Consider the following 21883-nt stretch of genomic DNA (forward strand, 5'->3'; position numbering starts at 1 on the left):
GTTGGCGCATTTAATCCATTTACATTCAGTGTTATTATAGAAAGATATGGGTTTAGAGTCATTGTGATGTCTGTATGTTTTATGCTTGTAGTGATGTCTCTGGTACTTTGTCTCACAGGATCCCCCTTAGGATCTCTTGTAGGGCTGGTTTCGTGGTGACAAATTCCTTCAGTTTTTGTTTGTTTGGGAAGACCTTTATCTCTCCTTCCATTCTAAATGACAGACTTGCTGGATAAAGGATTCTCGGCTGCATATTTTTTCTGTTTAGCACACTGTAGATATCGTGCCAAGCCTTTCTGGCCTGCCAAGTTTCAAAGGAGAGATCAGTCACGAGTCTTATAGGTCTCCCTTTATATGTGAGGGCACGTTTATCCCTTGCTGCTTTCAGAATTTTCTCTTTATCCTTGTATTTTGCCAGTTTCACTATGATATGTCGTGCAGAAGATCGATTCAAGTTACGTCTGAAGGGAGTTCTCTGTGCCTCTTGGATTTCAATGCCTTTTTCCTTCCCCAGTTCAGGGAAGTTCTCAGCTATAATTTGTTCAAGTACCCCTTCAGCACCTTTCCCTCTCTCTTCCTCCTCTGGGATACCAATTATGCGTATATTATTTTTTTTTAGTGTATCACTTAGTTCTCTAATTTTCCCCTCATACTCCTGGATTTTTTTATCTCTCTTTCTTTCAGCTTCCTCTTTCTCCATAACTTTATCTTCTAGTTCACCTATTCTCTCCTCTGCCTCTTCAAGCCGAGCCATCGTGGATTCCATTTTGTTTTGCATTTCGTTTAAAGCGTTTTTCAACTCCTCGTGACTGTTCCTTAGTCCCTCGATCTTTGTGGCAAGAGATTCTCTGCTGTCCTGTATACTGTTTTCAAGCCCAGGGATTAATTTTATGACAATTATTCTAAATTCACTTTCTGTTATATTATTTAAATCCTTTTTGATCAGTTCATTAGCTGTTGTTATTTCCTGGAGATTCTTCTGAGGGGAATTCTTCCGTTTGGTCATTTTGGAGAGTCCCTGGCGTGGTGAGGACCTGCAGTGCACTTCCCCTGTGCTGTGGTGTATAACTGGAGTTAGTGGGCGGGGCCGCAGTCCGACCCGATGTCTGCCCCCAGCCCACTGCTGGGGCCACAGTCAGACTGGTGTGTGCCTTCTCTTCCCCTCTCCTAGGGGCGGGATTCACTGTGGGGTGGCGTGTCCCATCTGGGCTACTTGCACACTGCCAGGCTTGTGTTGCTGGGGATCTGGTGTGTTAGCTGGGGTGGGTAGGCAAGGTGCACGGGGGCTGGAGGGGCAGGCTTAGCTCGCTTCTCCTTAGGTGATCCACTTCAGGAGGAGCCCTGTGGCAGCGGGAGGGAGTCAGATCCGCTGCCGGAGGTTTGGCTCCGCAGAAGCACAGAGTTGGGTGTTTGCGCGGAGCGAGCAAGTTCCCTGGCAGGAACTGGTTCCCTTTGGGATTTTGGCTGGGGGATGGGCGGGGGAGATGGCGCTGGCGCCTTTGTTCCCCACCAAGCTGAGCTCTGCCGTCCGGGGGCTCAGCAGCTCTCCCTCCCTTTGTCCTCCAGCCTTCCCGCTTTCCGAGCAGAGCTGTTAACTTATGACCTCCCAGACGCTAAGTCGCGCTTGCTGTCGGAACACAGTCCGTCCGGCCCCTCCGCTTTTGCCAGCCAGACTCGGTGGCTCTGCTTGGCCGGCGAGCCGCCCCTCCGCCCCTGCTCCCTCCCGCCAGTCCGTGGAGCGCGCACCGCCTCGCCGCCCTTCCTACCCTCTTCCGTGGGCCTCTCGTTGGCGCTTGGCTCCGGAGACTCCCTTCTGCTAATCCTCTGGCGGTTTTCTGGGTTCTTTAGGCAGGTGTAGGTGGAATCTAAGTGATCGGCCGGACGCGCTGTGAGCCCCGCGTCCTCCTACGCCGCCATCTTCCGGAACCCCCCCATAAGAGACTCTTAAAAACTGAGAACAAACTGCGGGTTGATGGGGGGTGGGAGGGAGGGGAGGGTGGGTGATGGGTATTGAAGAGGGCATCTTTTGGGATGAGCACTGAGTGTTGTATGGAAACCAATTTGACAAAAAATTTCATTTATTAAAAAAAGGAAAAAAATAAAAATAAAAAATAAAATAAAATAAACCAAAGGCCGTCTTTGAAAACCCACAGCTAATGTCATCCTCACTGGGGAAAAAACTAAGAGCCTTTCCTCTACTGTCATAAACAAAACAGTGATATCCACAATCTCCACAATTATTCAACATAGTACTGGAAGTCCTAGTCACAAAAACCAGACAACTAAAAGAAATAAAAGGCATCCACTTTGGTAAGGAAGAAGTAAAACTTTCACTATTTGCAGATGACATGATATGTATATGGAAAACCTTAAAGAATCCACGGAAAACTGCTAGAACTGATACATAAATTCAGTAAATTCACAGGATACAAATCAACGTATAGAAATCTGTTGCACATCTATATATCAATAATTAAGCAGCTGAAAGAGAAATCAAAGAATCTATCCCATATACAGCTTTACCAAAAACCATAAGATACCTAGGAATAAACCTAACCAAAGAGATGAAAGGCCTGTATTCTGAAAAGTATAAAACACTAATGAAAGAAATTGAAGCTGACACAAAGAAATGGAGATGTTCCATGCTCATTGATTAGAAGAACAAATATTGTTAAACTGTCCATACTACCCAAAACAATCTACACATTTAAGGCAATCGCTGTCAAAATACCACCAGCATTTTTCACAGACCTAGAACAAACAATCCTAAAATTTGTATGGAACCACAAAAGACCCCAAATAGCCAAAGTAATCTTGAGAAACAAAAGGAAAGCTGGAGGCGTCACAATTCCAGACTTCAGTTTATACTATAAAGCTGTAGTAAGCAAAACAGCATGGCCTTGGATCAAAAATAGACAATGGAACAGAATATAAAAGCCAGAAGGGAACCCAAAACTGTATGGTCAATTATCTTCAACCAAGCAGCAAAGAATACCCAGTGGGGGGGGGGGGAATGTACCTTCAACAAATGGTGTTGGGGAAACTGGACAGCAACATGCAAAAGAATGAATGTGGACCACTTTCTTATACCATACACAAAAATAAATTTAAAATGGATTAAAGACCTATATGTGAGATAGTAAAATATTAAAAATCCTAGAAGAACACAGGTAGTAACCTCTTTGATATTGGCCATAGCAACTTCTTACTAGATGTTTCCTGAGGTAAGAAAAACCAGAGCAAAAATAAACTACTGGGACTACATCAAAATACAAGTTTCTGTACAGAAAAGGAAACAAGAAAACTAAAAAGCAGCCTATAGAATGGGGGAAGATATTTACAAATGGATCTGATAATATCCAAAATATATAAAATAGTTATAAAACTCAGCACCCCAAAAACAAATAATCCTATAAAATGCGCATAAGATGTGAATAGACATTTTTTCCAAAGAAGACATACAGATGGTCAACAGAGGCATGAAAATTTCAACATCATTCATCATCAGGGAAATGCAAATCAAAACTGTAACGAGATATCACCTCAAACCTGTCAGAATGGCTAAAATAAATAACACAAGAATCAAAAGGTTTTGGTGAGGATGTAGAGAAAGGGGAACCCTCTTGCACTGTTGGTCAGAATGCAAACTGGTGCAGCCACTCTGGAAAACAGTATGGAGGTTCTCAAAAAGTTAAAAATAGAACTACCCTATAATCCAGCAATTGCACTTCTAGGTTTTCATCTAAAGAATACAAAAACAGTAATTGAAAGGAATCTCTGTACTTCAAAATTTATAGCAGTAACATTTACAATAGCCAAATTATGGAAACAGCTCAAGTGTCCATAAAATTGATTAACGGATAAAGAAGTACTCAGCCATAAAGAAGATTGAAATCTTGCCATTTACAACAACATGGATGGAGCTAGAGAGTATCACGCAAAGAAAATAAGTCAGTCAGAGAAAGACAGATACCATATGATTTCACGCATATGTGGAATTTAAGAAACAAAACAATCATAGGAAAAAAAGAGGGAGAGAGGCAAACCAGGAAGTGGACTCTTAACTATAGAGAACAAACCGATGGTTATCAGAAAGGAAGTGGTTGGGGGAATGGGTTACATATGGGATGAGGAGTAAGGAGCACACTTGTGATGCACACTGGGTATTGTGTAAAAGTTTTTAATCACTATATTGCACACCTGAAAATAATATTACACACTATGGTAGCTAGCTGGAAATTTTAAAACTTTTAAAAATGCTTATTTAAGTCCAGAAATGTAGATGTTCTCAGTACCCCATCCATAGTCTCTAGGCATTCAAGGTACCATTACACAACAGCAAATCTTGCAAACACCCTGCCACTCTGCCTGTGTCTTCTCTGGATGGGGTGTGGGGTTAGCCACCTGCAGGGGAGACCAGTGGTGCTGAGGAATTCATACCCCTGAGAGCAGCCTACAGCCCATTCATAGGACGGTGGAAAAATGACCTAGCTTCCTTGCCCTTTGAGTTGGGTTCTGTGAACAACTTGCAAGAATGTATTGCACACTCCCTGAAGTCATGACAGGACTTAACCCCACTCATCCATATTTGTGACCCTGTGTTGGCCCTTTCCATTCCACTTTTCTCTACTTACTTTCTGTGGTCACCTTCCAAATACAATACTTGCCCAGATTCCTAGTCCCAGGTATGCCAACATAAGACAAATGGTTATGGTTAACATGTGAAGGACTATTTTCTCTTCTACTGATCTTAATAACCTAGTAGATATTAAAAGAATTGGGGCAGAAAAGTAGAAAGATGAGAAAAACTAAAAATGAAGAAAAAAATAATTTTGAAAAGACAGAGGCCTTTTTCATAGCCAAAGGAGAGAAAAGCACAGAGAGATGCATCATATTACATGAATCTGAACACTTTCTTGGGATATACAAGTGATAACAAGGTTGAGAAGGAAAGAGAAAATTGGTGAATCCTGCAAAACTCATCCTTAATAGAATGTTGTCAATTTCCCCAAAGTACATTGAAAGGCCACAGATGTCTAGTCCTACTGCAGGTGAGCCTGGAATTCCTCCCCATCTTCTTTGTTTTAGATTTCACCTATGAGTCAATCCATCAGATGAACTTGATGTTAAACGAGGAAACCTCTTCTGAGCTGGAGCATCATCCACTGGAAATAGGAATGAACATCAAATAAACAACACAACCCTATCCTAATGTGAGACCTCAGAGCAGAGCAAGGTAGTTGAGAAGCCATTATAGCACATCAGGGAGATCCATCTTAAGCATGAGTTCTGAGCTCTTTCCTTTGATTCCTCTCTCAGCTGACATAGATGAGAATTGTGAGATAGCCATGGGAACCCCTCTAACATAGCCTTAACTGAGATAATAGGCAGTGTCATCCCATCCTCTTCTCAATGCTTCTCAAGCTTTTTCAGGGAGAAATGACCACCTGGTAGATATTCCTCAATAATGCAGATTCCAGGTTCCTACTTCCAGGGATAAGTCATCACATTGCTGTGATACAACATACAAACCAACAATGGCTGGATCATGGCGCAAAAATAGAACTCTGACCCACAAACTATAGCAATTTGTCCAGGAATCAACCCCCTTATCTATAATAAACAGCCTAGGAAGTCAGCCTGCCATAAGTCCACTTGGAAGAAATCGGACTTCTAACTTTAGTAAAATCTAGGAAGATAAACGGTAATTTCTGTAACAATAGTACTCAAATTAATATTTTTGGCTAATAACTTCCAGCTTCCCTAATTCTCCACTTCCAACTTAAGACAAACCAGAGAAATCCCAACATGTCCCTAACCACCCTGCTTTTAGTTAACCTATCTCCTTCTTTCCTATGCCAACAATTCCCAGTTGGAGCAAACCTGAAGCTTCTCTTTTTTTCCACTCTAAAGTTTAACCACTCCTCTACCTTTGAGTCTCTGCCAAAATACAAGTGGAAGTGGCTGACTGCCTTGATATAAAAGCTCTGAATAAATAGACTTTTCTTTCCTCATTTGGCTGGTCTTCATTTATGTCCACAGTGCTCAGTAAGTATTTGTTGAATGACCAATCAAATAAAATAGAACATCAACTGAGTACAAGTTTTGCAGAATAACTGACCAGGCTCCTGTCATGCATGACAAAACTCCCAGATTGTAGGTTTAGGTATTCACTCTGACCCTCAGTGATGATCATGTTCTCTTCCAGCACCCATGGGTGAGGTAAGGGTGAAGACCTCTGAGAGAAGTGTGAGTGAATATGTCAGGGGATGTCCCGTAGGTGCCTTCTTCCTTTGTTTAGATGCAATCTGGGGTGTTTTTCAGAGTTATGGCTATGGGGGAATGAAATTTTTCCTGAAGTCAATTCATTAATTTTGGCTTCTTCCTTAGTGTGGAGATTCTGTCTATGCCCTGAGCTCATTATGAGCTGGATTAGGTGTCCTGAAACATCTGATATGCAACTAGAGATATAAACCTGGGACATGAGCTCATTGTCAGTTTTATGAGAAACAGAAGAACATCTTGGATGGTTAGTTCCATAAGTTTTTATTTTGGGGCCTTGGAGTTTGGAGGAAAGTGTGTGTAAAGCCTTTCCCAAGCCACCATTTGGTCACACATTGCCCTAAGGATTAGATATTTGCATGGTTCTTGGGTCTGGCACATCTCAGCTGAGATTCACAAGGTGGAGCAGAAGGTGAACTGTGGTGAACTGAATGGGGTTGGGAGGTGCTGAAGGGTGTGAGGGAAGACCTGACAGATGAGATACTAAAAGTGACCAAGAAGTGGGAGAAGTTCTTCTGACTTCAGTCTTCAGCCTAGAGACTTACACTGGACACAGATACCTCCTTGATGTCAAGTGACAAAAGTTGTTGGCATCAGAGACCAGATAGATGGTAATCTAGTTTAACTGGGCAAAATTGTGTCCTTGTTTATCCATTCTCTAGTCTCTGGACTGAGCTCCACAGTCAGCAGGCAGACCTGTTGACCCTTCCCACACATGTGCCCATGCCACTCTGGTGACTGTGGCTATGTTCCTTTTCTGCCTGTGCTGATCTTGGAATCTACATCCCTGAGATGTGTTCTGGCTCCGTTTACTGGAATGTCTCTGTAACTTGCTATGTCTTATGACTTTCCTATCTACTGCCATGATCTGACTCTAGACAGCTTTCTCACCACTTCCAAAATAAAGCCAGAGTTATGCACACAGATGGCCCTATTCCAGTGCATGTAAACCTATTTCCCCATCATAATCACCTGGAAGGCTTTTCAAAATCCACATATAAGGGACCTTTTTCATACTCAGTGACCCAGAGACCCAGGGGTGGTATCAAGGCATCTTTACTTAATAAATAAATTTTAAAAAAGGATATCCCCTGGAGTTCCACCATTTCTGGAGTGAGCACTGGCTGTTCCTTCATTAGTAAATTCAGTAAGAGTGTCTTAGAATATTCAGTGGTTCTAATTAGCTTAGTACTTAACCTAGGTTTGGCACTATGTGAAGTGACTGGTGTACAACCGGGAGATAGGCATATTCCAGTCTCTTCTCTACTTTCCAAGGAAGAGAGTGGTGGATATGTCCAGAGAGGCATCATGAGATTCTCATGATACATTTGACATCAATATTCAGCTCTGTTTCAGTACCTGTATTGGAGAAACACAATAAGTAAATCACATAAATAAATAAGGAAACAAACAAACAAATAAAATGAAAATCTTCTTCCAACATAGAAAACATTTTTATTGTTGAACAAGCATTAAACCAGAATGTGATGCCCATTACTGAGGTAATCTGCTGAGAGAATGCAAAACAGAAGAAATATCACCCTTTTATAGACAGGCAGTAACAACCCATTACAAATATGCTTTTGAGATAAACAAGAACTGGTCTTCAAGTAAGAGGATTTGACAGTACCATTTGTGACACGTAGCTCATCTTAGATTCACCTGGTAAATGGGGTTGCAATCTGTGTTAGTTAATTGGATTTATCCAAAGGAAAAATAAACTTCTCACACTTTATGACAAGAGGTGGTTTTGCCACTTAGAGCATGGTGCCTGCTGAATTAGGGTCCTACTCTCCCACAGAGCCTGGGAGATAGGGGCACTACCTTCCTTGATGATTACATTTCAAAGAGATGGATCCTAGGTCCTTAAGAAAGACATTCCTTGATCAGAAAGCTGGCAAGAAGCTTACTTAGTTTTTAAAAGTTTTAAATAAAAGGCAGAAACAAGGAGGTTACAATGAGAAGTTTTCTAAAGTAAATGCTCTAAGAGGGGGTAATCACTTCTTTTATTTTTTTATAAATGTTTATTTATTTGTTTCTTTTAATGGGGAGATGGGGCATAATAAGAATCCTAAGCAGGCTCTTCAGTGTCAGCGCAGAGCCCCCAACGTGAGACTCAATCCCACAAACAGTAGATCATGACTTGAGCCAAAATCAAGAGTTGGGAGCGTAACTGACTGAGCCACCTAGGTGCTCCTAATTTTTAGTTTGCATTTATCCTTACACCTGTCATCCCTTTTCTCTCCTCCTTTCTCTTTCTTGTCTCCCAATACCTCACTTCCCCTCTTAAACCCATGTCTTAAATCTACAGCTATTCACCTGTCATTTAAGCCCCTTATCTCTATCCCTTGCATTCACTGGCTCCCTTCCTCTGGGGTTCTGCTCCTTGTGTTTTGAGAGAAGTAAGGATAAAATCTTGGTACATAAGGATCTGAGGGAAGCTGAAGAAAAAATGGATTTTCACTGCAGGAGGAAAGGGTGGGGCCATGTCAGAGGGTCAGGCTCTGTCTTTTAGAAGAAAAAGGAGAAATATGGTTATTTGGAGATGCCAGATTAGTAGTTTCATTTGTTTGCTCCTTTGTTTGTTCTCAGCATCTCAGCCATAGATCTCTGGAGCCGCACCTCCATATCAGACTTCATCCTTTTGGGACTGTTCAGTTACTCAACATGTGATTTCCTCTTTTTTTTCCCCTTATCCTTCTGGCCTTTGTTGCTGCCCTGGTTGGCAACATCTTTCTCCTGCTCATCCAGGCTAATAGGCACCTGCACACTCCAATGTACTTTTTCCTCACCTAACTCTCCATCATGGATCTGATCATGATGAACACAGTGGTTCCCAGATGGCAGCTAATCTCTTGGGCCATAAGTTCATCTCTTGGGGTGGCTGTTCTACTCAGGTCTTCCTAGTGGTCATGGTAGGAGGAGCAGAGTGCTTCCTCTTGGCAATCATGGCCTATGACCGGTATGTGGCAGTCTGCCACCCCCTGAAGTATCCTGTGCTTATGAACTGGCAGGTTTGCTCCCTCCTGGCCCTGGCATCCTGGATGGGTGGGGTGGCTGACAGTGTTATGGATGTGGGCATGGTCTTAAGTTTCCTCTGCTGTCACTCTCTGGAGGTGGATCACTTCTTCTGTGAGGTCCCTTCCTTGCTGCACCTCTCATGTGTTGACACCTCGCTCTTTGAGGATCTCATCTATGCTTGCTGTGTGGTCATGCTGCTGCTGCCGCCCCTTGGTGTCATTGTGGCTTCCTATGCCCTCCACTGAGGGTAAACAGAAGGCTCTGACCACTTGTTCCTCCCACCTGGCCGTGGTGGGTCTGTACTATGGAGGAGCCATGTTCAGCTACATGCAGTGGGCCTCCACTAAAACACCAGCGAGAGAGAGACCAAGCCACCTCCATCTTCTACACCATCCTCACTCCAATGCTCAACCCACTCATTTACAGTCTGAGGAACAGGGACTGTTTTAAACAGGGACTGTTTTACTTTTAAAAGTAAAAACTCTGATTTGAATTTTGGCATGACGAATCACCCATGGTCTCTTGCCCTTTAAGGAATACCTGGCTCCCTTTTTCTGGTCCGCAGGGCCTCCCAGTCTGGCCTCCAAGCCACCTCCAGTCACGTATTGTACCCCAGCCCTGCTGCAGTTTTCAGGTTTTCAAAGGATTTCTTGCTTTTGTTGCATGAACTGTGCCTTTTCCCACTCTGTGGTGCTTTCTTCTGGGGATCGAGCTAACTCCTCATCTTTCAGGCCTCTTTCCTCCCAGAGACCTTCCTTGTCCCCACCTTATCCCCTGCTCAGGCAGGGACCCCATCATACACCCACTTCACTCCACAGTTTCTCAGTTCCCAGCCCTCATGCTCCTGCTACATGTAAGTGGTCGATGCCTTTACTCCCTGCTAGGCCATAAAATACAGCCCCTGGTGCAAGGCATGACACCTTCTAGGCTTTAAGCACATTGGCCATATCCACAATGGATGACTTTACCAAGCACCTGATGCCAGGTGAAGCTTCTTGTTCTCTGAAAAAGGGACCACAATGGTCCCAGTCCCAGTCCACCTGAGCTTCTGCTCTGTCTGAGGTCTATGCAGTTCAGCACCACTCCATGTCTGCCCTGCCTGACTTTTACAGAGGTCTTTTGCTACCACGTGGGTCTCTACTGTTTCTTTCTTTCTTTTTTTTTTTTAAATTTATATCCAAGTTAGTTAGCATATAGTGAAACAATGACTTCAGGGGCAGATTCCTTAATTCCCCTTACCAATTTAGCCCATCCCCCGCACAACCCCTCCAGTAACCCTCTGTTTGTTCTCTGTAGTTAAGAGCCTCTTATGTTTTGTCCCCCTCCCTGGTTTTTCTATTATTTTTGCTTCCCTTCCCTTGTGTTCATCTGTTTTGTCTCTCAAATTCTTCATATGAGTGAAATAATATGATATTTGTCTTTCTCTGACTGACTAATTTCGCTTAGCATAATATCCTCTAGTTCCATCCACGTAGTTGCAAATGGCAAGATTTCATTCTTTTTGATTGCCGAGTAATACTCCATTGTATATGTATATACAATATGTATATGTGATATATATATGTCACATCTTATTTATCCATTCATCCATTGATGGACATTTGGGATCTTTCCATACTTTGGCTATTGTTGATAGCACCGCTACAAACATTGGGGTGCATGCGCTCTTTTGAAACAGCACACCTATATCCCTTGGATAAATACCTGTTAGTGCAACTGTTGGTCATAGGGTAGTTCTATTTTTAATTTTTTGAGAAACCTCCACACTGCTTTCCAGAGTGGTGGCACCAGGTTGCATTCCACCAGCAGTGCAAAAGAGATCCTCTTTCCCTGCATCCTTGCCAACATCTGCTGTTGCCTGAGTTGTTAATTTTAGCCATTCTGACAGATGTGAGGTGATATCTCATTGAGCTTTTAATCTGTCTTTCCCTGATGATGAGTGATATTGAGCATTTTTTCATGTGTCTATTAGCCATCTGGATGTCTTCTTTGGAGAACTGTGTATTCATGTCTTTTGCCCATTTCTTCACTGGATTATTGGTTTTTTGGGCGTTGAGTTTGATAAGTTCTTTATAGATTTTGGATACTAACCCTTTATCTGATATGTCCTTTGCAGATATCTTCTCCCATTCTGTTGGTTGCCTTTTAGTTTTGCTAATTATTTCCTTTGCTGTGCAGAAGCTTTTCATTTTGAATATGTCCCCATAGTTCATTTTTGCTTTTGTTGCCCTTGCCTTTGGAGACATGTTGAGTAAGAAATTTCTGTGGCTGAGGTCAAAGGGGGTTTTGCCTGCTTTCCCGTCTAGGGTTTTGATGGCTTCCTGTCTTATGTTTGGGTCTGCCATCCATTTTGAGTTTATTTTTGTGTATGGTGTAAGAAAGTGGCCCAGGTTCATTCTTCTGCATGTCGCTGTCCAGTTTTCCCAGCGCCAGTTGCTGAAGAGACTGTCTTTATTCCGCTGGATATTCTTTCCTGCTTTGTCAAATATTAGTTGGCCATACGTTTGTGGGTCCATTTCTCAGTTCTCTGTTCTGTTCCATTGATCTGAGTGCCTTTTTTTGTACCAGTACCATACTGTCTCAATGATTACAGCTTTGTAATACATCTTGAAGTCCAGGATTGTGATGCCTCCAGCTTTGGTTTTCTCTTTCAGGATTTCTTTGGGTATTTGGGGTCTTTTGTGGTTCCATACAAATTGTAGGATTGTTTGTTCTAGCTCTGTGAAGAATGCTGGTGTTATCTTGATAGGGATTACATTAAATATGTAAATTGCTATGGGTAGTATTGACATTTTAACAATATTTATTCTTCCATTCCAGGAGCATGGAATATTTTCCCCTTTTTTTGTGTCTTCAATTTCTTTCAGAAGTTTAATATAGTTTTCAGTGTATTTATTTTTCACCTCTTTGGTTGGGTTTATTCCTAGGTATTTTATGGTTTATGGTGCAATTGTAAATAGGATCAATTCCCTGGTTTCTCTTTCTGTTGCTTCATTATTGGTGTATAGGAATTCACCCCATTTCTGTGAACTGATTTTATATTGTTATTTTGCTGAATTCATGGATCAGTTCCAGAAGGTTTTTGGTGGAATTTTTGGGTTTTCCATATAGAGTATCATGTCGCCTGCAAAGAGTATCTTGCTGATTGTCTGACTGCTAAGGCTAAGACCTCCAATACTATGTTGAAAAACAGTGGTGAGAGTGGACATTCCTGTCTTGTTCCTGACCCTAGGGGGAAAGCTCTCGGTTTTTTCCCCATTGAGGATATTAGTGGTGGTTCTTTCACTTATGGCTTTTATGATCTCGAGGTATGATCCTTGTATCCCTACTTTCTTGAGGGTTTTTATCAAGAAAGGGTGCGTATTTTGTCAAATGCTTTCTCTGCAGCTATTGAGAGGATCATGTCGTTCTTGTCCTTCTTTTATTGATATGATGTATCACACTGCTTGTTTTGCAGATATTGAACTGGCCCTGCAACCCAGATATAAATCCCACTTGGTGGTGGTGAATAATTCTTTTAATGTACTGTTGGATCCGGTTGGCAAGTGTCTTGAGTATTTTTGCATCCATGTCCATTAGGGAATTTGGTCTGTAGGTCTCCTTTTTAGTGGGGTCTTTGGTTTTCCAATCAAGTTAATGCTCGCTTCATACAATGAGTTTCCAACTTTTCTTCCATTTCTATTTTTTTGGAACAACTTCAAAAGAATAGGTGCTAACTCTTCCTTAGATGTTTGGTAGAATTTCTCTGGAAAGCCATATGACCCTGGACTCCGGTTTTTGGGGAGATTATTGTTTACTACTTGATTTATTTTTTTTAAATATGAAATTTATTGTCAAGTTGGTTTCCATACAACACCCAGTGCTCATCCCAACAGGTGCCCTCCTCAATACCCATCACCCACCCAACAATTTCTTCTCAGTTTTTAAGAGTCTCTTATGTTTTGGCTCCTGCCCTCTCTAACCTTTTTTTTCCTTCCTCTCCCCCATGGCCTTCTGTTAAGTTTCTCAGGATCCACATAAGAGTGTAAACAGATCCACATAAGAGTGAAAAGTCTGTATGACTTTTTTCAATTAACATAACAGTCTTCAGTTCCATCCACATTGCTACAAAAGGCCATATTTCATTCTTTCTCATTGCCAAGTAGTATTCCATTGTGTATATAAACCACAATTTCTTTATCCATTCATCACTTGATGGACTTTTAGACTCTTTCCATAATTTGGCTATTGTTGGAAGTGCTGCTATAAACATTGGGATACAAGTGCCCCTGTGCCTCAGCACTCCTGTATCCTGTGGGTAAATTCCTAGCAGTGCTACTGCTGGGTCATAGGGTAGGTCTATTTTTAATTTTTGAGGAAACCCCACACTGTTTTCCAGAGTGGCTGCACCAGTTTGCATTCCCACCAACAGTGCAAGAGGGTTCCCATTTCTCCACATCCTCACCAGCATCTATAGTCTCCTGATTTGTTCATTTTAGCCACCCTGACTGATGAGAGGTGGTATCTGAGTGTGGTTTTGATTTATATTTCCCTGATAAGGCGCGACGTTGAGCATCTTTTCATGTGCCTGTTGTTGGCCAGCTGGATGTCTTCTTTGGAAAAGTGTCTATTCATGTTAACTTCCCATTTCTTCACTGGATTATTTGTTTTTCCTGTGTGGAGTTTCGTGAGTTTGTGGTTCCATATGAATTTTAGGATTGCTTGTTCTAGCTTCGAGAAGAATGCTGGTGCAATTTTGATTGGGATTGCATTGAATGTGTAGATAGCTTTGGGTAGCATTGACATTTTGACAATATTTATTCTTCCAATCCATGAGAACAGAATGTTTTTCCATTTCTTTGCATCTTCTTCGATTTCCTTCATAAGCTTTCTATAGTTTTCAGCATACAGATCTTTTACAACTTTGGTTAGGTTTATTCCTAGGTATTTTCTGCTTCTTGGTGCAATTGTGAATGGGATCAGTTTCTTTATTTGTCTTTCTTTTGCTTCATTATTAGTGTATAAGAATGCAACTGATTTCTGTACATTGATTTTGTATCCTGCAACTTTGCTGAATTCATGTAGCAGTTCTAGCAGACTTTTAGTGGAGTCTATTGGGTTTTCAACGTAGAGTATCATGTCATCTGCGAAAAGCGAAAGCTTGACTTCATCTTTGCCAAATTTGATGCCTTTGATTTCCTTTTGTTGTCTGATTGCTGACGCTAGAACTTCCAACATTATGTTAAAAAACAGCGGTGAGAGTGGACATCCCTGCGGTGTTCCTGATCTCAGGGGGAAAGCTCTGAGTTTTTCTCTATTGATGATTAAAGTAGCTGTGGGCTTTTCATAAATGGCTTTTATGATGTTTAAGTATGTTCCTTCTATCCCAACTTTCTCGAGGGCTTTTATTAAGCAAGGATGCTGTATTTTGTCAAATACTTTTTCTGCAGAGATTGACAGGATCATATGGTTCTTTTCTTTCCTTTTATTAATGTGATGTATTACATTGACTGATTTGCAAATATTGAACAAGCCCTGCAGCCAAGGAGTGAATCCCATTTGATCATGGTGAATAATTCTTTTTATATGCTGTTGAATTCAATTTGCTAGTATCTTATTGAGAATTTTTGCATCCATATTCATCAGGGATATTGGCCTGTAGTTCTCTTTTTTTTTTTGCTGGGTCTCTGTCTGGTTTAGGAATCAAAGTAATACTGGCTTCATAGAATGAGTCTGGAAGTCTTCCTTCTCTTTGTATTTTTGGAACAGCTTGAGAAGGATAGGTATTATCTCTGCTTTAAATATCTGGTAGAATTCCCCTGGGAAGCCATCTGGTCCTGGATTCTTTCCTTGGGAGATTTTTGATGACTGATTCAATTTCTTCACTGGTTATGGGTGTGTTCAAGTTTTCTATTTATTCCTGTTTGAGTTTTGGAAGTGCATAGGTGCTTAGGAATTTGTCCATTTCTTCCAGGTCCAGTTTGTTGGCACATAATTTTTTATAGTATTCCCTGATAATGGCTTGTATTTCTGAGGGATTGGTTGTAATAATTCCATTTTCATTCATTATTTTATCTATTTGGGTCCTCTCCCTTTCCTTTTTGAGAAGCCTGGCTAGAGGTTTATCAGTTTTGTTTATTTTTTCAAAAAACTAACTCTTGGTTTCATTGATCTGCTCTACAATTTTTTTTAGATTCTATATTGTTTATTTCTGCTCTGATCTTTATTATTTCTCTTCTTCTGCTGGGTTTGGGGTGTCTTTGCTGCTCTGCTTCTATTTCCTTTAGGTGTGCTGTTAGATTTTATATTTGGGATTTTTCTTGTTTCTTGAGGTAGGCCTGGATTGCAATGTATTTTCCTCTCAGGACTGCCTTCACTGGATCCCAAAGGGTTTGGATTGTTGTATTTTCATTTTCATTTGTTTCCATGTATTTTTAAATTTCTTCTCTAATTGCCTGGTTGACCCACTCATTCTTTAGTAGGGTGTTCTTTAACCTCCATGCTTTTGGAGGTTTTCCAGACTTTTTCCTGTGGTTGATTTCAAGCTTCATAGCATTGTGGTCTGAAAGTATGCATGGTGTGATCCCAATTATTTTATACTTATGAAGGGCTGTTTTGTGACCCAGTATATGATCTATCTTGGAGAATGTTCCATGTGCACTCGAGAAGAAAGTATATTCTGTTGCTTTGGGATGCAGAGTTCTAAATATATCTGTCAAGTCCATCTGATCCAATGTATCATTCAGGGCCCTTGTTTCTTCATTGACCGTGTGTCTAGAAGATCTATCCATTGTTGTAAGTGGCGTGTTAAAGTCCCCTGCAATTACCACATTCTTATCAATTAGGTTGCTTATTTTTGTGATTAATTGTTTTATATATTTGGGGGCTCCTGTATTCGGTGCATAAACATTTATAATTGTTAGCTCTTCCTGATGGATAGACTCTGTAATTATTATATAATGCCCTTCTTCATCTCTTGTTACAGCCTTTAATTTAAAGTCTAGTTTGTCTGATATAAGTATGGCTAGATACCCCAGCTTTCTTGTGACTTCCAGTCAGTAGCATGATAGATAGTTCTCCATCCCCTCACTTTCAATCTGAAGGTGTCCTCAGGTCTAAAATGAGTCTCTTGTAGACAGAAAATAGATGGGTCTTGTTTTTTTTATCCATTATGATACCCTATGTCTTTAGGTTGGCGCATTTAGTCCATTTACATTCAGTGTTATTATAGAAAGATATGGGTTTAGAGTCATTGTGATGGCTGTAGGTTTCATGCTTGTAGCGACATCTCTGGTACTTTGTGGTCTTTGCAACATTTCACTCACAGAGTCCCCCTTCAGATCTCTTTTAGGGCTGGTTTAGTGGTGATGAATTCTTTCAGTTTTTGTTTGGGAAGACCTTTATCTCTCCTTCTATTCTGAATGATAGGCTTGCTGGATAAAAGATTGTTGGCTGCATATTTTTTCTCTTCATCACATTGAAGATTTCCTGCCATTCCTTTCTGGCCTGCCAACTTTCAGTAGATAGGTCTGTGACTACTCTTATGGGTCTACCTCTGTAAATTAGAGCATGTTTATCCCTAGCTGCTTTCAGAATTTTCTCTTTATCCTTGTATTTTGCCAGTCTCACTATGATATGTCATACAGAAGATCAATTCAAGTTATGTCTGAAGAGAGTTCTCTGTGCCTCTTGGATTTCAATGTCTTCTTCCTTCCCCAGATCAGGGAAGTTCTCAGCTATGATTTGTTCAAGTACACCTTCAGCCCCTTTCTCTCTCTTCTTCTTCTTCTTCTGGAATTCCTATGATATGATTATTGTTCCCTTTGATTGCATCACTTAGTTCTCTAATTCTCCCCTCATACTCCTGGATATTTTTTATCTCTCTTTTTCTCAGCTTCCTCTTTTTCCATAATTTTATCTTCGAATTCACCCATTGTCTCCTCTGCGTCTGTGCTGTGGTCGCCTCCATTTTATTTTGTGGTCGCCTCATTTGTAGCATTTTTTAGCTCCTCCTATTACTTAGTCCCTTGATCTCTGTAGCAATAGATTCTTTGCTCTCCTCTATGCTTTTTTCAAGCCCAGTGATTAATTTTATGACTATTATTCTAAATTCTTGTTCCGTTATAATGCTTAAATCGTTTTTGATCAATATCTTAGCTGTCGCTACTTCCTGGAGTTTCTTTTGAAGAGAGTTCTTCTGTTTAATCATTTTGGGTATTCCCTCGGGTGGCTCCAAACTTCAGGGCACTTCTCCTCTGCTGTCTGGAGTTAAGTTGTGTTGGTGGGCGGGGCCGCAGTCAGACCGATGTCTGCCGCCAGCCCACTCCTGGGGCCACAGTCAGACTGGTGTGTACCTTATCTTCCCCTCTCCCAGGGGCATGGCTCACTGGAGTGGTGTGGCCCCTGTCTGGGCTATTTGCACACTGCCGGGCTTGTGGTGCTGCTTCAGTGGGATCTGGCGTATTAGCCAGGGTGGATCTGCAAGGTGCAAAGGGGCAGGAGGGGCAGGCTTAGCTCGTTTTGCCATGGGTGGTCCCCTTTGAGAGGGGCCCTGCAGCACCATGAGGGAGGCAGACCCATCAGAGGGATGGATCCAGAGAAGCACAACACTGGGTGTTTGCGCAGTGCAAGCACATTTGGTGATGGGAACTAGTTCACTTTGTGGTTTCAGCTGGGGGGTGGGAGAGGGAAATGGTGCTGGCCAGCACCTTTGTTCCCCTGCCAAGCAGAGCTCTGTCTCCCAGGGCTCAACAACTCTCCCTCCTGGTGTCCTCTTGCCCTCCCCGCTCTCCAAAAGCAAAGCTGTTGACTTTTAACATTCCAGATATTAAGTCCGGCTGGCTGTCAGAACTCACACAGTCCAGCCCCTGCTTTTGCAAGCCAGACTTCATGGGCTCTGCCTTGCCAGGTGGGCTGCCTCTCCACCGCCCTGGCTCCCTCCCACCAGTCCGTGTAGCGCACATGGCTTCTCTGCCCTTCCTACCCTCTTCCATGGGCCTCTTGTCTTTGCTTTGCTCTGGACAGTCCATTCTGCTGGTCTTCTGGCAGTTTTCTGAGTTATTTAGGCAGATGTGGGTGGAATCTAAGTGATCAGCAGGACGTGGTGAGCCCAGCGTCCTCCTACGCCATCATCTTCCCTTCCTCCATCTATTTTTTTTATTTTTTTAAATTTACATCCAATTTAGTTAGCATATAGTCAAACAATGATTTCAAGAGTAGATTCCTTAATGCTCCTTACCCATTTAGTCCATCCCCCCTCCACACCCCCTCCAGTAACCCTCAGTTTTTTCTCCATATTTATGATTCTCTTATGTTTTGTCCCCCTCCCTGTTTTTATATTATTTTTCCATTGATGGAAGAATGGATAAAGAAGAAGTGGTATATATATACAATGGAGTATTACTCGGCAATCAAAAGGAATGAAATCTTGCCATTTGCAACTACATGGATGGAACTGGAGGGTATTATGCTAAGTGAAATTAGTCAGAGAAAGACAAAAATCATATGACTTCACTCATATGAGGACTTAAGAGATAAAACAGATGAACATAAGGGAAAAGGAACAAAAATAATAGGCTATGTTTTTTTGTACCTGAGGTTCCCTCCCAAGGTTGCCAGCAGAGGGAGTTAATTTAACTTAAATAATCCATTTTCTTGTATTGACCTTGTTTAGCTTAATACAGTTGGTCCCTTTTCTTTCTTCTTTGACATACTGAGGACAACTTGTCCATCAGGAAAGTGACAGTTTAAAAATGTGGTCAGTACCTGATCCTACAATGAGGTTGTGAGCTCCCAGGTTAGTAGATGTCAGATGACAGATGGGCCCCCGTCTGTGTGGGGTTCACACTTCCAAAACCAACTTCAGGCCAAAAAAAAAACCTCTCATCAGTGCCCCCATGCTAACCAACTCCACCCACTACTTCTGTTTCCAAGTTCTAGGTCTCTCCCAAATCTCTTGCTGACCAACTCTTTTCCAAGATCACTTTCCAGGAGAGGTTTGGAGAACATATCAGGGAGGCAAGCAGCCATGACAGATACACACAGCCCCACAATGGCATGGCTTTGGGCCTTGGTCTACAAAATCATCTCCAAATTGTTGCTGGGAGAGAGGAAGACAATGAGAGTTCCTCAGCCTGATGCCAATTGTGGCAGCCAGTACACAGGGGTCTGCTGGCTGGAGGAAGAGCCTCCCAAGTCTCCTCAGTGTGTGGAGGGGCCATGAATCTTGGTGTGTGTGGGAACAAGTTCCAAGCCAGGACTTTGGAAGCAGGCACAGTCACCAGACACAATGCTGCCTGGATCCAGAGTGGAGGAGCCAGTGGAAGAGCCTGGGAAGGAAGCACATGGAATGATGGGAATGGGGTGAAGTTCAGACCCAAGGTTGTGGATACCAAACCAAAGACCCCCATGATGGAGTTAAGTTGGGAGAATGCCAGCATCGTTAAGTTTGCAATAATCCCTTTAAATTATTTTTGAAAAAAAAAACCTTTTTTTTTTTAACACTTAAGAGCCAGATGGTTACATTTGGAATACTTTCTGTAACAGTTAGATTTTACATGTTAGAAACTAGTACTGCAGCCAGAGAGGAGGCTTAATTCTGGAAAATATATCTTTTACAATAGTTTCAATATAAAAAGCATTTTTAAAAACAAATTTTGGCTCATGTGTGAACACATAATAATAAGCTTAGGCTTTCTACCTCTGATGTGGCCATAGTCTTTAAGGGGAAGAACAAGCATTGCTATCCTCTGAAACAGCATCTACTGGATCTTATGTTGCTGTGTGTGTATGAATGAACCTGCTTTTATGCTTGTATTTTTTGTGTTGAATACTTATTTTGAATTTTAATATTTATGCTTTGATTACTCATTATAGAATTGATTTGCATTGACCATAAACTAATTTAAAACGTGTGACATAAATAGGTGGCTAAAAGAGGAGCTCATTTGTTTTGTGTGGGGCAGAGAATGGGAAAGATACTGGAAAGGGGTAGTCACCAAAGCCTTAGGAGTGGAATGTTCATGGTGAGAGGCAATTCCCTATCCTCCATGGAGAGGAGGGTGGGGGTACTTGCCACTCTCCTAGACCAACCCTACAAAAATTATATATAATTTTGTGGTGTGTACCACCCAATGTTTTGCATCTTACGTGATGGGATTGTTGGTCTGCCCAGAGAAAGAGAAAACTGAAGGGCATGGTCCTTGGAAACAGCTTGCCCAACTCCTGCTTTAACACAGCACACACACACAAGGTGTGTGTTTCCTCTGTCAAAAAAAATATCTGGAAAGCTATCTAAATTGAGCCAATTTGATGCACTATCCATCCCAAGAATGTAGTCTCCAAGTGAGCGGACCCAATATCACAGGAGCATTGGTATATCCTGGCATGAACAAATGGAGCAGAGGTTAGGGATTCAGCCCAAGCTGGGACAACTGAGGAATGGGGAGGACCCAGGGGAGGTATGGCTGCACTGTTTCCTTCATCTCTCCTTCTTGCCTCATTATTGAGAGAACAGCAAAAGCTGTCAGAGGGAGGAAGAGAAGGTCTCTAGAAGCAGAACAGCCCCCTCCCAGAGCAGGCACACAACCTGTCAGATGTCAGAGTTGGATAGGAGACCAGAGTTTGCAAACTGGACACATCACTTAATAAAGTTATATGAACATTGTGGGCTCTGCCATTGAGGAACAAGAAAGAAGGGCTCTATCTACAGAGGCAATCAAAGGCAGTGATTTGAAAACTATGACAGACACGAAAACATGTCATGTCACTACCTTGTAGTGTTAAGACTATCCAAGCAGATGGTTTTGACTCACAATTATATATTTTAAAAATATTTTCTTGTAGGGGCACCTGGGTGGCTCAGTCAGTTAAGCGTCTGACTTCAGCTCAGGTCATGATCTCACAGTTTGTGAGTTCGAGCCCCGTGTCAGCCTCTGTGCTGACAGCTCAGAGCCTGAAGGCTGCTTTGGATTCTGTCTCCTTCTCTCTCTGCCCCTCCCCACTTGTGCTCTCTCTGTCTCTCAAAAATAAATAAATGAAAAAAATTTTAAAAATGTTTTCTTGAAATTGTTTCCATTTGCATGAAGCAGATGGAAAAAAGCATTGGCTTACTTTTTAAATTATAAAAGCAATAACACACACCCCCTGTAAAATTTATGGTGCAACAGTACCCATAGCATATACAGACCATTTTTATCTGTTCTCCTAGTAGCAAGTATGTGGTATTCCACCCTTGTTTTCACTGCTGCAGTGAACATCCTCTTATATATTTAGGTGCTGGTATGAATATTTATGTAGATCAGATTCTTGAAATGGAACTTTTCAGTCAGAGGATGCTCACATTTAGAAATTGGTAAACATTAGCAAAATTGACCTCAAAACTTTCCAATTTATAAACCCACCAAAATGTGTTGAAGTGCTCAATCCATGGGAATATGTGTTTCCCCTGTAAGATTCCCACAGTGCCAATAATAACTTTATTCCCATCCTCTGTTAAGGTTAAGGCCCTCTCTCAGCTCTGCCCGCACTTGTGAGTTAGCCAGGCCTGGGCTGTCTCAAGCAAGGGAAGCCTCACTTCACAGTTGTATTTTTACACAGCATT

Source organism: Panthera pardus, unplaced genomic scaffold, assembly GCF_024362965.1.
Source record: "Panthera pardus isolate Hobbes unplaced genomic scaffold, ASM2436296v1 HiC_scaffold_2, whole genome shotgun sequence".
In the NCBI taxonomy this organism is placed as follows: domain Eukaryota; kingdom Metazoa; phylum Chordata; class Mammalia; order Carnivora; family Felidae; genus Panthera; species Panthera pardus.